General features: G+C 41.7%; 1 protein-coding gene across 2 annotated transcripts in view; it reads right to left on the bottom strand.

Moving 5' to 3' along the window:
* Window positions 1–4,651, bottom strand: part of LLGL2 (LLGL scribble cell polarity complex component 2) — a 38,626-nt gene extending 33,975 nt beyond the window's left edge. Inside the window, exon 1 of one of the 2 annotated variants that reach the window (XM_010721674.3) lies at window positions 4,545–4,651. The gene's annotated coding sequence lies outside the window, so the exon portion shown is untranslated. The remainder of the gene's footprint in view (window positions 1–4,544) is intronic. The other variant, XM_031556375.1, reaches the window with a different exon arrangement.
* Window positions 4,652–4,721: the final 70 nt, after the last annotated feature.

The following is a 4,721-nucleotide window of genomic DNA, read 5'->3' as shown; positions in this document are numbered from 1 at the left end:
CTAGTCACGGAACCGGGCCGAACCAGCCCGTAAACCGTTGACACTAGGCAAACCCACAGAGAAACTGCTAATTACACTTCTGACTTTAGGAAAGAGACCTCCTTAGCCATGACAGCAGATAAACTTACAATTAGCAGCAACATAAAAAGAAGAGTGGGCTTGATTTGAGTCACTACTTTCAAATCTTAACACTTTGTAGTAGAATGTTTTATCATGAAATATTAACTGCATCTAGAAGCATGCTGTTTTAACCTGCTTATGCAAGAGATATAGCATACATGCTCCAGCCCACAACAACTTGCTCAACTGGCTAAGGAGCATAGTAGTCCATAGAACAAAACAGTAACTCACTTGGAGAAAATGTCATCCTGGCAAGATAATGGTTCATTACAAATCAGCTTCCATTGCTTGTATCAGGGATTCGTGCCTGACCAAAGAACTCCTGAGTGTCACAGTATGAGAGGAAATGAGAGGAAAAGTAGTTTTGAGCAGTGGCTGGAAAGGAACAGCTAAGAGAAATACATGCACTGTAGCACAGGTTGACAAGGCTCTTGTCAATGAGGAGAATCTTCCTTTTATACAATAAATACTTCTTCTGATTTTGGTAAAAACAAGAAGATTGCACAGTTGGTATAATCTTATCTTCAAGATGCACATTTACATATTAGCAGACCAGTTTCTCTCCCACACAACTTTCTTGTCTTACATAAAGCTGCAGTTCCATTTGTTCTGCAGTTATCCGTCAGTCAGCATTTACAGTCATATGGTAGCCATTGTGGCTACCAGTAGCTGGAGAGGAATTCGCCAGTAGCCTCTGAAGCCATGCCAGGTCTGCATGTTCTTATTTTCCAGGAAAACAATTCTTCAGGCTTTCAAAATTAGCCTCTTAACCAGAAACTATATGCAACATTATCTTTTAAGAAGTATCGAGGTCAGTCTGTTTATAGGCAACAATAGCCCAAAGCTGAGTCAGCCCCAGTTTTGCTCACACTGAGCACACAGACACCTGACAGCAAAGCTCAAAGCATGCTGTATATTGAGCTCGTTCAGCTCTGTTAGCTGTCAGGTACTCTTCTTCACCTCATTTAATTAGATCCAGCCACAAAACAAATACTCTTCACTATTCACACAGAAAGGCAAAAAGAAATGCTAGAGTTAGTGTTAATACAAATTGCAAGATGATCCTGTTGCCAATAACAAGCTGAGAGTTAACACTGAAACCAGACTTCATTCTGGCTTCTTTGCTGAGCTCAGTTCACTTCAGACATTGAGATTTATGGCAAGTATACATGGCAGGTCCCATGGCAGACCCATACTCAACAATGAAAATGCTCTAGGAAAAACAGTAACTGTTACTCGCTGCTGTGTGTCAGCATTCCCACTACATTTTGTAGAGCTTTGTCTTCATTGCTTCAGCGTGTGGCCATGTGCCTTGGTGCCCGTGCACAGATTGCTGAAACACTCTGAATTTTCTCAGTCAACTAGGCTGTGAAGGAATCACTTTTTGTAGAAGTCTTTTGCAATTTTTGCTCTCATCCTATTATGACAGTGAAAGATCCATCCACAAGAGTAAGAGAACTGACACTCTAAATCCCAATCACACAAGCTAATCCAATCTTATGAGATGAGGAAGCCCAGGTCAGAAGTTTTTCATACACAGCATTAAAGGTGGACATGGTCCCAAGTTAAGCCATACTTGTAATAAGTACTTTGTTCAGGTAAGAGAGTTGCAAATTACTGTCTGTTAACCTCCTCAATGACCTTCACTCAATTTGAACCGGTCCAACATCTTTCTCTAAAAGGAATCAAACATCTCAAGTACTTTTGAATCTTGCCATGCCTTAGGTTTCCTGCTTTTTGTTCTTTCCTCCTCCACCACTCTTTCCTGCTTACAGATCCTTAAAGAGTGAACTTCTACCTACACATTTGATAATACATTATAAGCCCTGCTAAAATAAGAGTCCTTATCAAAAAGCTTTGTTTGAACTACAAGCAAACAGTAACCACCACAGCCTTGTCTGATCTTGGCCTCCTCCTTGCCCCCAGAAATGTTAACAACAGTAACAAAACAAAGGCTGGATCAATTTCACAGGGAAAAGCTATTCCTTAGTACAAGTTGTACTGGAATTAACAAAGTCAGCATTATTTAAATATTAGCATTATTAAATTTATTGACTCCAGAAAGCTATTAGATTTATCAGACATCAATTTCTATGAAATTAAAAGTTTTAGATTGAAATCAATGAAACAATCCCTATTATTTAATTGGGGTGTCACTGTGAAGTTAACCTCTACAATCTTGCTTGGCTATGACATGCTGTCAAGACATATATTGAAGAATAAAACACAAGCCAAGCAGAATAGGTAGAGTAAGTGAAGGAGCAGTTGCAGTTGGTAGAAAGCTTAGAAGCACAAGATATGCTCTCCTCTCCCGAGAATAAGGGTTCTGCAAGAAGATGCTATTAGTTTTGCATCTGGGACCCATACATAAACCTCCCTTGCACAACATAATTGCTGATAACTTCTAGCACTCCAGCATTTGCAGCTTTATAGAAACAGAGGAGTAACCAGATGCAACTGGCATACATTAGTCAGGCACAGAGAGGCAAACTGAAAGATCCTCCTGCAAAAAGGATTTATTTTTGTGAACCTAGAGTTAAATGAACAACTGAACAAACTGTGCAGGTAGCCATCCTCCCAAAACAGAGAGAACATTAGTAAGAATTGGGTGGATTCTCCAAAAATCCTTCTAAAATAACTGAAAAACAAACATACAAATCAGAGAAGTTCATGTACTCTCACAGCTTTGTGTTCAGTTACCAGAGAGCTCCCATTTGCAATCAATTTACTAACTGTGCATATCTCCTGTGTCATTATGGCTCCTATTGTGTTTTCCTTGTCATGGGAGCATGACAACATGAAATTGCTGTAGAAGAACAAAGTCTTTGCACTGGACAACATCATTGCACATCATGCAAAACTCTTTTGTCTACTTCTACTAATAAGCATGATTCAGATGGCTTGTAGTTTTGGAATAGCACCTTACATGCCAAACATAGTGGGACAATAGAGCAAGCCACAAAGTTCTTTGTAAAGCAACACAGGAACATCTAGAAAGAAGAAACTTTCTGATGATCAGTTGTTTTTTCCACAGTATTTCTGCACAGACATAAACCTTCCAGTTACTGCCAGCTCCCCCTTCAGTAAACACTTTAAATGAAGATCAAGTTCCTAACAGCATCATGCACTCTTATTGGCGTGTACTAACCACACTACTTACATATGTTTAAATCCTTTAACATCTCTCAAGCCAAAACATTCTTGAGGAAAAATACCCACAGCAGTCCCTTACGTAGTTTATCATACTAATTACAATATTGTACCAGAAGACAACTAGAAGACAAGTTTCTCTGAACAAATTTAACTCCTCCAATAGTTTTCGTCAGTAAGGAGTTGCAGCAGATGCAATCTGTACAAAACCAAGTAAAAAAGGATGTTTCTCAGCACTGTCCTACAGAAAGGTTTGAGAATTCTTTTCCAGTTTCCTTACCACAAACTAAATGGAGCACCTCAAGCGATACAGATTGCCTTTGCTCCCTCCATCAGCCAGGCTGCCTTTACAAGCAGTGTCAGCATGCACAGAGAAGCCTTGGGATGTACCACAGCTTTGCATTCAGCTTGCCAGAAGTCCCAGCTTCCCAAATCAAAGGTAAAAGCAGTAGGCAGCCTGCTTTGAGCATAGATTCACCTGGGACTTGGTCCAGCAAGATATTCCAGTTGACTGAAGCAGCCTCAGAGGAATACAAAAAGCAGCTTTCCTATCAAGTAAGACATCACAATGGACAATTTTCATTATCCTAGACAAGTTCTCATCATTATCCTCATCTAAGCATAAAGCTCTGTGTCCCAGCAGAAATACAGACCCTTGAGTCCACTTCAGCTGTTCTGCTCCACTAACACCACTATGCATAAACACACAAAACTTTCCCCAAAGCCGAAGCTAAGCCTCTCCTCCAAGAGGCAAGATGTCAGCAACCACTTTGTTCCACTGCCACAACTGCAGGTAACCTGAGACAAAGCCAAACAACTCATCTCACCACCTGGTCTCACCTGCTCCAGGCTGGTTAGAAGCAGCACACTCCCTCACTCAGCAAGTTCTTTAGGGAAGAAAATACAAAGTCATACAATCTATATAATATTGGAAAGGTAGTAATTGAACATCTCAAAGCGTGCATGACAATTCTTATTTTACTTATCCTCAGAGGAGCTGCAGCACTAAGAGTACCAGAAAAGAGGGCTGCAGCCACATCCCTTCTCACTGCAGGCTGAGGCTCAGGTCGCAGCAGCGGCAAGGGACCATCCAGGAGCACAGCAAGGTGATCGTGGCTCCTGTAGGGCACAGCTTTCCCAGCACGGCCGGGCACCAGCAACTGCTCAGCCCACAATCCACTCGTGGTAAGGGCTAGTTTGGAGTAAGCTGCCACAGCGACTACCTCAAGGAAATCCCAGAACATAAAGCTCCCAGTCTCTTTGGTAGCACTCACCAGCTGCACGCTCAGTCCAGAGTAAACATAATAAATCAAACTCGACAAGCAAGAAAAAAAAAACAAATTAAGAAAAGCTACAAGCCCAACAGCCCACCGGTGCCTGAACTTTCACGGGCGAGCTGAACCCGCGTCCTGGGCAAAGGGGACTCCCAGCGCAGGGGACGCGTACGCCGC

Source organism: Meleagris gallopavo, chromosome 20, assembly GCF_000146605.3.
Source record: "Meleagris gallopavo isolate NT-WF06-2002-E0010 breed Aviagen turkey brand Nicholas breeding stock chromosome 20, Turkey_5.1, whole genome shotgun sequence".
Lineage (NCBI taxonomy): Eukaryota > Metazoa > Chordata > Aves > Galliformes > Phasianidae > Meleagris > Meleagris gallopavo.
Note: the sequence above shows the minus strand (reverse complement) of the source record. Positions and strands in the feature narration are given on the sequence as shown.